We start from the raw sequence: 15825 nt of genomic DNA, 5'->3' as shown, positions 1-15825 counted from the left end.
CTAACTGCTAGCTATTGGTTAAGCTTACTGATTAAGTTATCTTCAGTGGTTCCTTTGGTCACCTGCAACCATTTATTAATCTGTTCAATGACTATTTAATAAAAAATTCTAAGGGTTAGGTCCTGGCCTAGACACAAGGGAATGGGTGGTGAATGGGGCAGAGGCAGACACAGATTCTTCCCTCATAAATCTTAAAACACTAAAGAAGCAACAAGCATAAACCAGGTAATGACTGGTATAATGAGTGAAGCTTTAAGAGGCGCAACTAACTCAAGCTATGAAATAAGGAATACACTTTCCTGAGGAAGCCATAGTTGAACAATGTGTGAAAAAGCAGTTGGCTATGCCAATGTTTTGGAGAAGAAGGATAAGAAAAGACAGAGATAAAGAAAGAAAATATAAGACTGGGTGCGGTGACCTGTAATCCCACCACTTTGGGAGACTGAGGTGAGAGATTGCTTGAACACAGGGGTTCAAGACCAGCCTGGACAAGTTGGTGAGACCTCCTCTCTACAATATATCAAAAAAATTACCCAGGCATGGAAGCATGTGCCTGTAGTTCCAGCTACTGGAAAGCTGTGGTGGAAGGATCTCTTGAGCCACTCCAGCCGGGGTGACAGAGTGAGACTCTGACTTAGAGAAAGAAAATATGGTAGATGGTAGTATTTGCTCATGGAATCTTGGGGGTGATTATATGCCCTGCCCTGTTAGGAGTGGTCATATGACTTGATTTAGTCAATGGAATGAGAGTGAAAATGACATAAGTTACTCCAGAGCAGAAACTTTAGGGGCCAATGTGAGATTTTCTATTCTCCCCTTTCTTTGTTTCTGTGATCATACAAGCACATGCCAAGATGGAACCTGCCAGTCTGAGCACCTGAGTCTCTGTGATACAGAGAGCCTTACTGTTGACCACAATGAGCACAGATGGAATATGTTTGAAGCAGCAAGAGTAAATGAGGGTTTAGGGAGCTATTATAAAAATCCTAGTTAGACATGCTTGTGGCTTGGTCAAAGCAAGGGTAATAGTAATAAGGAAAAAAGGGTATATTTGAGAGATACGTAGAAGAAATAACCAGCAAGGTCTGCAGAGTGAGTGACTCTGTGGAACTAAGAATTGAGAGGAATTAAAGATAACGTACAAACATCACTTGTTTAGTGGCACCTGATAATCAGAATCTATACAAAAGTGTTGATTATGAGCCTATGTCCAATTATTTCTTTCTTTTTTTTAGAAAGTTGGATTTATTGAGAGGACAGAAAAGCTCCCACAGTTAGAGGGGACGCAGGGGTTGCCCCCAATTATTTCAAATGGGAAAATTATAATGCATTTTACCTTAACCAAAGCCCCTAACTAAAACCCAAAAGCATACGTGTGACACAGTACAACAGATAAACACCAATTGCAACTATCCCTGTCACTGAAAAACTACTATTGTAAACAATAGTTGTTTTGAATTTAGTAACATGACCTTTCTCATAGCCAATTACACAGCAGATGAATGACACTTTTTCTAGACAAATGGTTTACCATCCAACAATTTCACGTGCATGCTGGTCCCATGTTCTGCCAATTCATTTTATATAACATATTTATTAAGATATAATTTGCATACATATAATTCACTACTTAAAGTGTACAATTCAATGGTTCTTAGTATATTCACAAAGTTGTGTGGCCATCATTACAATCAATTTTAGAATATTTTTATCTCCCATCTGAACAGCCCTGTACCCATTAGCAGTCACTCCCCATTTCCTTCAATACTCCCCAGAATTAGGCAACCAATTATCAATTTTATGTCTCTGTGTATTTGCCCCCTATTCTGGATATTTTCTAGAAATGTAATTACATGATTTTTTAGACTTTTATGACTAGTTTCCTTCTACTTAGCATAGTGTTTTCAAGGTTCATCCATGCTGTAGCATACATTAGTACCTCGATCCTGTTTTTTGCCGAATAATTATTCTGTGGTATAGAGTTACTACATATTGTTTACCCATTCATCGGTTAGTGGACATGAATGTCATTCTATGAATTTATGAGTGATGGATCTCGTGAATGATTCCTCTATTTAAATTTGTGTATAATAAAAAAGTATAAAAATAAAATATACAGTATTCTTGAATGGCAGTTCTTTTTTTTTTTTCTTTTGGAACTTTGAAAATGTTCCACTTTCTCCTGACAATGGTTTTCATCAAGACGACTTTTGCCAGGTGAGTTGATGCTCTTTTCTGTGTTATTTACTTCTTTTCTCTTGCTTCTTCTGGGATGCTCCCTTTGTCCTTGACCTTTGAGAGTTTATCATATGCTTTGGAGTAGTCTTACTTGGGTCAAATCTGTTTAGTGCTCTCTGACCTTCTTGTACCAGGATATTTATATCTTTCTCATGTTTTGAAAAGTCATATATCATTATTTCTTAGAATAAGTTTACATGCGCATAGATTTTTATTTCCCTTGGAAATATATCTAGTAATGAAATTACTGGATACACAGTTATGTCAGTTACCATATAAATAACTCTATATTTAATCTTTTGAGGAAATGTCAGACTGTTTCATAGTAGTTGCACCATTTTTAAATTCCCACCAGTAGCTTATAAGTATTCCAATTTCTCCACCTCCTCATACTTACCATTATCTATTTCTTTTCTATAGAGATCCTGGTGAATATGTAGCAATATGACATGGATTTGCTTGCATTTCCCAGATGACTGCTAATCTTGAACTTCTTTCTCATAATTTTATCGATCATTCGCATGTCTTCTTTGGAGAAGGATCTGTTCAGTTGCTTTGTCATTTTTAAATTGAATTTTTGTCATTTTGTTATTGAGTAGTAATAATAGTTATGTATGTAGCTTAGATACAGACACATTTACTGTTATATTTTAATAGTTTAGGGTTACGATCCATTTAGGGTTATGATCCAGTTGGAGTTAATGTTTCTATATCATGTGAAGAAGCTATCCAACTTAATTCTTTTGTATGTGAGTATTAAATTATTCCAGCATCATTTGTTGAAAAGACTGCTCTCTCCGTCATTTAATGATGTTTGTACTTTTGAAAAAGAGTTCAATTGTAAATGTGAAGGTTTGTTTATGGACTCTCAATTCTATTCCATTATTCAATATGTCAGCATGTCAATCTTCTGCCAGTAATATATTGCCTTTCTTACTGCAGCTTTTAAGTAACATTTGAAAACAAGAAGCGTGAGGTTTCCCAATTTGTTCTCATTTTTCAAAAACATTTAGGGTATTCTGGGTTCCTTGAACTTTCATGTAAATTTTAGGCCAACTTTCCAATTTTTGCAAAGAAGCAAACTGGAAATCTGATAAGAACTTTGTTACATTTTTAAATCAATTTGAAATGTATCACCTTCCAATACACAGATATAGAATGTCCATGTGTTCATATATGACTTTCTAAATTTCTTTCAACAATGTTTTGTAGTTTTCAGAGTACATCTTGCATTTCCTTTTTTTAAAGGCTTTTAAAAGTATTTTTATTATTATGGATGCAATTCTAAGTGGGATTATTTTCTTAATTTAATTTTTGAATTGTCTACTGCTAGTGTATAAAATGAAGTCGATTTTTGCATATTTATCTTGTTCCTTGCCACCTTGCAAGATTCATTCATTACTTAGTATTTAGTGAATATCTTAGGATTTTCTATGTACAAGATGTTGGATTCATTACTTAGTATTTTGAATTTCTTAGGATTTTCTATGTACAAGATGTTGGTAAATAGACAGTTTTAGTTCTTTTAAGTCTGGAGGCCTTTTATTTATTTTATTTTACTATTTTATTTGTTTCATTTTATTGCCTCATTGCTCTGGCTTGAACTTCTACCACAATGCTGATCAGAAACTCTGAGAGCAGACATCCTTGTCTTCTTCCTGATCACAGGTGATACATTTCAGTCTTTCATCATTAAGTATCATGTTAGTTGTGAGATTTTGTAGGTGCTCTTTATCAAACTGAAGTTCTCTTCTGTTTCTAGTTGGTTGATTGGTTTTAGCATGGAACGATGTTGACTTTTTGAAAATGCTTGTTCTGTGTCTATTGAGATGCATATGGTTTTTATTTTTAATTCTATTGATGTGATGTATCATAGATCATTGATTTTCAGATGTTAAACCAATATTGCATTCCTGGAATTAATTTCATTTGGTTATGCTGTATAATCCTTTCCATATGTTGCTGTATTCAGTTTGCTAAATTTCATTTTGTTCAGGATTTTTTACATCTATATTTGTAAGGGTCTGTGCTTTTCGTTTCTTATGATGTCTTTGTCTGCTTTTGGTGTCAAGATAATATTGGCCTCATAGAATAAGCTGGAAATTGTCCCACCGTCTTCTACTATTTGGATGATTTTGTAAAGAATTGGTTATAATTTTAAAATAGATTTAATTTTTTAAATTGAATTCACTCGTGAAGTCATCTAGGCCTAAACATTTTTTGGGGAAAGTTTGAAAGTAGTAATTCAAACTCATTTGCTATAGGCCTAGTCAGATTTTGAAATTCTTTCTTCACGTTAACAATAAACAGATCTTAATGCCATATATAGTCCAAGATACATATAAACTGATTTAGATGCAAATTTTTAATGAAAACAAGTGCTTCATATATATCCCCAAATTATTGTTTCTAAATAGCTTAAGTCCTTCCAAGAAAAAAAATTTCAATTTGTCCTTTCAAAGAAGGAGTAAAAAAAAGAAGTAAATATGCGATTTGTCACTTAAAAATTTGGCATTTTTCTATATAACATAAGCTATCTTGTAAAAAGCCAGAAGCTAAAAGTGATTTTATTAGAGTCAGAAAGACAGTAAGATTCCCCTGCTTATCATCTTCAGGAAACGATGGTTTAAATCAAGCACAAAGTAAAATTTAACAGCTCCATGTTCTTCCTCTTGGATTCTGATTTCAAATTGGGAATAAATACAAAATATCTATATTACAAAACTTTTCCTGTCTCTCACCATTTTTCATAGGCAGGGCTAGATTGAGACTTAGGTCTCTTAGACAAATGAACGATTTGGTCCTCTTTAAGTTAATATTATTTAAAGATAAACAAAAATATTGTGAAAGAAACCAAGAAATATAGGCGGACAATCTTCTTGACATTGATCTGGGCAATGATTTTTTTTTAGATATGGCACCAAAAGCACAGACAATAACAAAAGCAAAAATGGACAAGTGAGATTGCATAAAACTAAAAAGCTTCTGCACAGAAAGGGAAATTAATCAACAGAGTGAAATCGTAATCTACAAAGTGGGAGAAAATATTAGCAAACCATACCTCTGGTAAGTGGTTAATATCCAAAACATATATATATAATATATAAGAATTCAACCCAATAGCTCCCAAAAAAACCTCAATCGCAAATGAATAAATAATCTGATTTTGAAAATAGGCTAAGGATCTGCATAAATGTTTTCACCAAAGACATACAAATGGCAAACATTGTATATGGAAAGGTGTTCATCATCAGGGAAATGCAGATTGAAACCGTATTGGGATATCAGCTCACACCTGCCAAAGTGTCTGTTATCAAAAAGACAAAATATAATAAGTACTGGCAAAGACATAAAGGAAGGGAGACCCTTGCACACCACTGGAATGTAAATTGGTATCACGGTGATGGGAAACATTATGGAGGTTTCCTAAAAAATTAAAATAGAGTGACCATATGATCCAGTAATCCCACTTCTGGTATGTGTTCAAAGAAAATGAAATGATCATGTCAGATCATGTCAAAGAGATCATGTCAGAAAGATGTCTGCACCCCCATGCTCATCACAGCGCTATTCACCATAGCCGAGTTATGGAAGCAACTTAAGTGTCCATCAGTAGATGAATACATAAAAACGCAGATGTAGATGTAAGCATATGTATATGACTATACACATAATGAAATATTTTTCAGCCTTTTAAAAGAAGAAAACAACAACAAAAGACACTGACAATGATGCTGGTGCAAATGCAAACTAGTGCAACCTCTTTGGAAGACAATGTGGCAATTTCTGAAAGAACTAGAAGCTGACCTTCCATATGACCCTGCAATTTCTCTATTGGGAATATACCTGGAGGAACTCAAGTCATTCTACAAAAAAGATACCTCCACACGTATGTTTATTGCAGCTCTATTCACAATAGCAAAAACACGGAACCAACCATATTTCCCATAGAAGCTGGACTGGATAAATGTGGTACATATACACAATGGAATATTATGCAGCCATAAAGAAGGACAAATATATGAACTTCACAACAACTAAAATGGATTTGGAGTTACTCAGTGATCTATCACAGAAACAAAGAACAGAGCACCATATGTTTTCACTCATAAGCAGACCTTGAACAATTATAATACTGTAAGAAAGGGATTGGCAGTAGTGGGAAACTGGCAGGGGAGGGGGTTGGGTGGTATTGGCACTGCTAGGGAAGGAGGGTTATACCTCATCAACAAGGGTACCTGCATAATCAACGTTTGTATATCTAACACTGAATTGTGTCCCGCATCTTCCTAATAAACAATAAAATTAAAATTAAAATAAAAGAAGAAAATCTTGCCTTTTGCAAAAACATGGATGTAGCTGGAGGACATTGCTCTAGGGGAAATAAGCCAGACACAGAAAGACGAATAGGGCATGATTTCACTTATAGGTAGAATCTAAACAGGCCTACCTTCCAAAAGCAGAAAGTGAATGGGATTTCTCAGGAGAGGAGGATTGGGGAAATACAGAGATGTGTTCCAAGAGTATAGAAGTTCAGTTAAGCAGAATGAATAGGCTCTGGCAATGTAATGTATGGTATAGTGACTACAAATAACAATACTGTATTGCATCCATGAAATTTGCTAAAAGTGTTGAACTTAAGCTTTTTCACCACAAAAAATTCTTATTATGTGAAGTGATGACAGGTGAATCCGCTTGATTAGCAATCGTTTCACAACGTATGTGTGTAAGTCAAAACCTCATGCTGCATTCCTTAAATATGTACAATTTTAGCCAGGCTTGGTGGCTCAGCCTGTCATCCCGCGCCTTGGGAGGCTGAGGTGAGTGAATTGCCTGAGCCCATGGGTTCAAGACCCACCTGGGCAACTTGGTGAGACCTCATCTCTACAGTAAATCAAAAAATTAGCCGGGCGTGGTAGCGCACGCCTGTAGTTCCAGCTACTTGGAAGCCTGAGGTGGAAGGATCGCCGGAGCCCAGCAAGTCGAGGCTGCAGTGGCAGGGAGCAGCCACTGCACTCCAGCCTGGGTGACAGAGTGAGACTCCAACTCAAAAAAAAAAAATTTTACTTAAGTATTCCTCGATAGGGCTGGCGGGAAGGTGTTGGGAATGCCAGTTTGGGGCCAAGCACCTTGTGGAGAAAAGAGAAGTGCAACATTAAGGGCAATGCTCCACCCACCTTCTAATATCCGTTTAACCTCATGTCAACCAAAGGCTGCTTAGGGCCAGAGCCAGGCCATGTCATGCCATCATGTCCCACGGTGGTCCCAGCCCCCACCTCAAACAGCTTGTTAAAATAGACCTGTCAGGCAACTCCCTCAGGTCCTCTGCCACTGTGGGAGCTTTTCTGTCCTTTCAATAACTCCTTCTTTCTGGAAAAAAAAAAAAAGGTCTGTCATTCACTTCTAACTGAGAACAATTCTGGCAATGTAAATTCTCCATGCTGCTATGTGTATGAGATAGCCCATCACCCTTCTGGCGGTTGGCTCACTCATATTTGTAAGATTTGTATTTTAGATTACTCCCTTAATGAATACATGCACCATGCATATGTAATGAGCTGAGAGTCACCGTACGCCTTACAATAACTGTGACCCAAACTGCCCCTGCCCAGATGATTGGTGTTCCACATTTGTCTTTGTGGTATCAAATATTAATGTCTCTTGTTGTCCGGTGTGGTAGCTCATGCCTGTAATCCTAGCACTTTGGGAGGCAGAGACAAGAGGATTACTTGAACCCACAGCCTCGAAACCAGCCTGGGTAACTTGGCGAGACCTCATCTCTACAATAAGTCAAAAAAATTAGCCGGGTGTGGTGGTGCAGGCCTGTAGTTCCAACTACTTGGGTGGCTGAGGTGGCCATGAGTGTGCCACTGTATTATAGCCTGAGATTGAGACTCTAACTCAAAAAAATAATAATAATAGGTTCTTGTAAAAATGCATGTGTATTATTTGATAGGATGGGTGTGTGGAAGTGTGATCAGTTGTAAAGATGAGATCCCAATTAATATTTAGAACAGTCAATCAACAGACATTTGAACACCTACTACCAGCCTTCCCAGAACTGAACACAAGGCCGATGTGTTTTGGGAAAGAAAAGGAGGACCAGAGTGAGCGATGCCACATCAATGGGTTCTGGGGAGCCAGGAGTCCACGTGACAATACCAGAAATATTGCAGAGAAATCTAGAAAAGTATGGGGGCGAAAAACAAATGGGATGGGCAGTTAATATTGGTGAGGGACAATGACAAACCTGGAGGACTGAGAACATCAAGGACTAACCCATAGGACACATTTAGTATAATCTCCTAGCAAACCCGAAACAGTCATCAAGTTTGGTGCACTTCGTTTTTCAGATAAATCCTCATTTTGCATGCATTCCCCTTTCTAGATGTTCTTCACCTAGCTGCAATACAATTATAAGTTTTTATGTGAAAAACAATTAACTTGGTCTAGTGCCCATCAATTTGAGATATGATTTATGACAACAATAGTGTACATTTTTAAACAAGAGTTAAAAGGATAAAAAAATAATGACTCTAACTCTCCATACTGGTCCCTTTCTACTTAAACAAGGCTGTTTGCTGCCTCATATTTAAAACAGAGCTGAAAGAACAGAGGTTCCCTACCTCACAATATCACACACTGGGAAATTGAAATGTAAGCGGGACTTCATACCTGCAGTATTTTAAAACAACTCTCTATGTACTTTTCCATTTTTTATAAAGATGTTTCCTAGATAAAGTAGATCTAAAGTGTCCTGGGGCCAATTAGGATTCACTTAGCCATGACATGTTCAAGTCCAACTGAAGAAAATAACTCATGGCCCTTCCTTTTTTTTCCAGAGAGATCCTTAGTAACTACTGGAATCATGTTATTTTCAATCATGCCCATCAGCCATTTTCAATCATGTCCTTGAAGAGGTGGCTGTGAAGGGATGTGATTTCTAATGTCTTTTTCCTCTTCAGAGAAGATGTTCTTACTGCTCCTTATATGAAGCGCCAGCCAATGGAAACCAGAAAACAAGCATTTCCTAGTGACTGGAATGGCCTGACCTCAGGGACGTGTGGGCCATCTGGCCATCTCACCATGGAAACACTCCAGTGGCCCAGGTCCAATGGGACAACACAGCCAAATGGCTGGCAGCTCACTGCCCGGGGTGGTCCCTTAGGTCTTGGCTAGGAACAGGCTGGGTTCCCCAGAATTTCAATCACTTGTGAGTGGTCCCTTTTCCAACCTGGGAGGGGAGAGACTACTCTCCCTTGCAGCAAATGACAAACAGCCTGGCTTCTTTCCTTAGCTACTTCACCTCTAAAGTCCCTTGGAAAAAATATTAAGTACCTTAAAATGACAGCCTTTTTTTTTTCAGGCATCCATTCAGATCCCAGCACAAGGCTTCTGTTTTGTAGCCATGGCCTCCCCCCATGACAGGTGCAGTCAACAACCAGTTCCATCCTGAGGATACCAGGGCTTTCCTTTTTCCCACTTCACTTCTTTAACAAAGCAGACCTCTCCAATTCCAAATGTGATCTTATTCCTTTATTTTATCTTCTCTCAAAAATAAGAAAAAAAAAACTGTATAAGTCAAGAGAAAAGGACACAGAAAAAAAGATTTGTCGTTATTCTACCCTGGCTTCTTTCCCACATCCTCAACTTAAACTGATGCACAGGTGTGCCCATGAGCACACACACATGCACACAAACACACATACCTTGTTGAGGAGAAGAGGAAGAAGAAAAGGAACCAACAAAGAAAAAGGAAGAGGAAAAACAGCCCAACGCTGAACTGGCATTGGATAGGAATGCTGGGAGATGCAAGATGTAATTGGCCTTGGATAGGAATGCTGTGAGTTGCAAGATGCAAGAATGCTGGTGTTACAGTGGCTTAAACATGTTAGGGTATACTTTTTTCTCCTCCGACAAGGTATCGGGATGTAGCTAACTGCCAGTGTTGCTTTGGGGGCTCACTTGTGTGGCAGAGCAATGCAGGGACTCACTGCATCTTAAAACAATGGCTCTGGATTATAAACCAGGAGAAAATATTGTCTTCATCAGCAAAAGAATTATACCTGCTTGCAAGAAATGCAGCCCAGCTGCCACTCACAGTTGCTAGAGCTGCCGCATTCAAGGCACAAAAACATGGAGGGATCGGATATGGATAAACAGCCCCAGCTGTGGGGATCTCCTTCTTAGAAGCCTCCCTTCTCAGATCTGAGGGGCAAGTCCTGGGGCATATGGCTTCTGCTAGACATCAAGGAGGCTTAAAAAGTAAGCATCTCATCTGGGAAAGGCACAGTGCTGGTTCAAGCAAAACTGGGAGGTGCTGATACATATAACCGGCCAGGAACTGACACTTCCTGGTTATCCCATCCTCTCCCCACCTCCCTGACTCAGCCATTCCACCTTGTGCAGGGGCTATGGAGTTCTAGATTCCTAGAAAACTATATGTGGCTGAGCTGGTTTACACTGACCTGACAAACCATATTATTTTGCACGTAAAAGAAATTCATGTTTGAACACGTGGAGTACAATCCGTCTGCCTTTAAGTTATAGGAGAGGAGTGCAGAATTAATTTACAATGCAGTAAATGAATTTTCCTATCATGAAAAGTTGTTCATAATTTAAAAATCCATATATTTTGTGAAAGCACTGGTGTTCTATTTCCCATAACTATGCAAAATTTACCATCATTATAAAAACTAATTTAGTAATAAGAAAAAAGCCTAAGAACATGTCAAATTAAATCATTAGAAAAAAGTAAAAATTATTCAGATCAGCTCACTTTTTAAAAACTATAAGTTTGTTAACCTTTGACTGTCTTAGATTGTTACTAAACAATATTTACAAATTCTCTTCTTAGTTAAGAGAGTATCAGGTATTAAAACTGTCATTTTAAAATAGCAGAGCTGCATTAAATGACTCTAGATGATAAACCTGTAGGAAACATTGTCTTTATCAGCAAAATAAAAATTACTGAGCCAGAAAAAGGAATTTGGGTAATTTTTAGTTTCTTTATAAAATCAAAAAAGCTAAAAAATAAATAAATGCTCCTATATAGTTCTTTCCTCCAGAAATAATTTCCAAAGAAGGGGCAACTCAAAGTGATAAATAATTGAGTACAGAATATCTTCTTTTCAGAGATAAGCACATATACCAGCTGATATTTTAAATAAAACAGCAAACTGCTCTGTTCTCCTTTTTCAAAAACATCTTTTGTGTTTGCATGACTTCATTTTATGTGATGGCTGGATCAGTCCTCATATCACTCTGTTGTTAACCACTAGTTAAATCACAGTCAATAAGTATATTACTGCATTTGGCAATTTCCCCAACTCACAAAGATACTTTAGCTATACCAAATAGTGTTCAAAATGTTCATTTCCTATGAATTGACTCAATTGTCTCTGACTTCTTTACCACATAATGCTTGATATAAATATTTTTATTGGACTGTTCTCAAAACCTAAATTACACTATTCATATACACTAAATTTATAATAGGACATATTCATCAATTCCACTCCATGATGAAAAGCTACTCACTCAAAACTGTGAGAATGTAGGAAGTCATTAAAGGGAAGTTCTTATGGAGATATCAACATCCATTTACTTCTGTCAACCTAATTTTTCTTATGGGAAAGTTGTTACATTTATTATTTTTTTCTTTTTAAATTTTTTATTTTAAAGATGTAGAGTACAATTCTGGGTTAGGTATACAAATGTACAAACGTTCATTCCACAGGTACCTTTGTTGATGAAGTGTGCCCCTCACTCCCCGGCAATTCCCATTACTGTCAATCCCGCCACCTGACTCCCCACTCCCCTGCTCCCCGCACCCTGGCAGTTTCCCACTACTGCCAATCCTTTTCTTATAGCATTACGATAATTGTTCAAGGTCCGCTTGTGAATGAGAGCATGTGATTAATTTGTGATGCAGATTTATTTATTGCAATTTAAAATGTAATACTCAGTTCTTTGTTTCTCTGAGATCATTCAGTATTATAGACTCTTAAGCCCATCCAAGTTGCTATGAAGTTCATAATTTTGCCCTTCTTTATAACTGTGTAATATTCCATCGTGTATATGTACCACATATTTTTAATCAATGGGCAGCACGGTTGGTTCCACGTTTTTGCTGTTGTGAACAATGCTGCAACAAACATGCATGTGCAAGTATCTTTTTTGTAGAGTCATTTAAGTTGCATTTAAGTTTAGAATTATTTTATGCCCTAATCATGATTATTTTTTCTAATCATGTTGGCAAAAATATATAATTCATAGTGAGAATATTAACAATAATAATAATAATAAAAACAGTAAGAGAAACATGAAGAAATATATTAGATTCTTTACTTTGAAGCTTTAAGATAGAATTGGTACTTGATAGGATAATTTTGCCAACTAAAAGTCTTCAAATCATGACCTACTAAATTTCATTTTATTTTATTTTTATTTTTTAAATATTTAATTATATTCATGAATAATTACATCTTCCCCAAAAGATGGAATTTTTTTCTTCTTGTGAAAATTGACATTTTAAAAATAAAAAAAGCGTACATAACTATAAACATGAGAAGTGAAGACAATAAAGAATGATATTCTATTCTAACATTCTAAGATTAATATATTTAAATCCATGAGCCTCATTTTTCATCCATAAGGCGAAAATAATTTCTGCACATGGTTTTTGGATGACAGAATGAGATAGTGCAGAAATGTTATTCCCACGTTCTGACGCTTCATACTGGGCACCTCTTAGCAAAGCAGACATCATTGGTTGAATCTAGGTTGTTTTCATTGGTAATTTTAATTTTCTTCTTAATGATTTTTTTGCAATTTATGTATATTACTTTTATAATCACAAAAATTGATGTACTTGAATTTTGACATACACACAAACACACACAGACTCAGAGAATCATGACTGTTACTATTAGTATTGAAAGTTTCTAATTAAAAACAGACATGTAGACTAATGAAACAGAATAGAGCACCCACAAAAATACCTTATTTATATGGTCAACTGATCTTTGACATGATTGTCATGAATATGCAATGAAAAAAGGATATCTTCTTCAACAAATGGTGTTGAGGAACAGGATATAATATGTAAATTGCATCCTTACCCTACACCATGCACAAAAATCAACTTAAAATATACTAAAGATTTAAACATAAGACCTAAACTGTAAAACTTCTAGAAGAAAACACAGTAAAAATGTCATGACATTGGTCTTGACAATGATTTCTTGGATGTCATAGCAAAAGCATAAGCAATGGTGCAAAATTAGACAAGTGGAATTACATCAAACTAACAGTTTCTGCACAGCAAATGAAACAACCAACAGGATAAAAGCCAACCTGTGGATTGGGAGAAAATTACTGGCAAACCATATACGTGATAAGGGACTAATATTTGGAACTCCTACAGCTTAATAGAATAAAGCAAATAACCCTATGAAATGGGAAAAGCAAAAGAAACAATCAGCAGAGTACACAAACAACCTACAGAATGAGAGGAAATATTTACCAACTATGCCTCTGACAAAAGGCTAATATCCAGATTCTACAAGGAACTTAACAAGAGAAAAATAAAGGTGGGCAAAGGACATGAACATACATTCCTCAAAAAGACACACAGGTAACCAACAAATCTGAAAAAATGGTCAACATCACTAATCATCAGAGAAATGCAAATCAACATCACAATGAGATAGCATCTCACACTAGTCAGAATGTCTGTTTTTTTAAAAAGTCAAAAAATGGCAGATGTTGACGAGACTGCCAGGACAAGGGAACACATAAATGCTTGTTGGGAATGTAAACTAGTACAACCTCTATGGAAAGCAGTGTTTGTGGACTCACCAATGTGACTACTGGGTATCTACCCAAAGGAAAAGTAATTGCTGTATCAAAAAGACACATGTCCTCTTATGTTTATAGCAGCACTATTTGCAATAGCAAAGTCATGAAATCAACCTAATTATCCATCAATGGATGAATGAATGAAGAAAATGTTGCACATCTACACCATTTTTACTATGCAGCCATAAAAAGGAATGAAATTATGTCTCTGACAGCACCACAAATGGAGCCGGAGGCCATCATCCAAAGTGAAATAATTCAGAAACAAAAAATCAAATACAGCATGTTCTCACTTGTAGTGGGAGCTAAACACTGGGTGCACATGGACATCCAGTGGGAAATAATATACGTTGAAGACTCCAAAAGGAGAGAGGGTGAGTGGGGTTGAAAAATTACCAGTGAATACAACATTCACTCTTCAGGTATCGGGCACACTAGAAACCAAAACCTCAGCATTATACAACATATCCATATAGCAAACCTAACCAAATCAATAAATAAAAATGGGCAAAGGATTTGAATAGACATTTTTCCAAAGAAGATATACAAATGGCCTACAGGTATATGAAAAGATGCTCAATGAGGCTAATCATCTGAGAAACGCAAGTAAAAACCAAGGCTAGCACCTCCCATCTGTTAGAATGGTAATTTTCAAAAAGTAAATAAATAAAAGGCAGCAAGTATTGGTGAGAACGTGGGGGATTGGAACCCTTGTAGACTGTTGATGGGAATGTAAAATGATGAAACTACTATGGGAAATGGTATGAAGGGTCCTCAAAAAATTAAAAATGAAATTACTGTATGATCCAGCAATCCTCACTTATGGATATAGGTCCAAAAAATTGAAATCAGGATATCAAAGAGATAGCTGCACTCCCATGTTCATTGTAGCATTGTTCACAATAGCCAAGATATAAAAGCAACTGAGACATCTATTGACAGATGAATAAAGAAAATATGACATAAACATGCAGTGGAATATTACTTACCCTTACAAATGAAGGGAATTCTGCCATATCCAACAACGTGGGTGAGGCCAGAGGACATTATGCTAAGTGAAGTAAGCTAGTCACTGAACTAATACTGCCTTATTCCCACCTATTGGAGGTATCTAAAATAGTCAAGCTTGAGGAAACAGAATAGCATGGTTGTTGTCATCGGGTTGAGGTGAGAGAGATGAAGAGTTGTTACTCAGGGGTCAAAAATATTTATCTATGTAAGATGCATAAGTTCTAGAGATCTGCAGTTTTGTCCCTATAATTTAATATTTTGTATTTTACACTTAAAATTTCACAAAAATGGTAGCTCTTGTGTTAAGTATTCTTACCAAAAATAAATAAATAATAGATTTACAAGTTCCTGTTCCTCTGCCCATGGGTCTGAAAAAAAATTTGTTTATGAGAAACATAATCTGCTCTAAAATTCAAAGTGGTCAATGAAACCAAATATTTTTTTTTCTTTTCTTTTCTTTTTAATTAATTATTTATTTATTTATTTTTCTATTGTGGGGTACAGTTAAGGGTTAGGTATACAAATATGCTCCGTTCAGGCGCCCTTGTTGATAAGAGGTGTCTCCCCGTCCCCAGACATTTACTACCGTTAATCCCATCTCCTTTCCCCTCCCCCCGCCCATAGTTTCCCACCACTGTCAGTCATTTTCTTATAGTAGTACATTGGATGTTCAAGGTCCACTATATGAGTGAGAACATGTGATACTCCTATCTT

The sequence above is a fragment of the Carlito syrichta genome, unplaced genomic scaffold (assembly GCF_000164805.1).
Source record: "Carlito syrichta isolate Samal-C Ts95f unplaced genomic scaffold, Tarsius_syrichta-2.0.1 Scaffold262542, whole genome shotgun sequence".
NCBI lineage: Eukaryota > Metazoa > Chordata > Mammalia > Primates > Tarsiidae > Carlito > Carlito syrichta.
Note: the sequence above shows the minus strand (reverse complement) of the source record.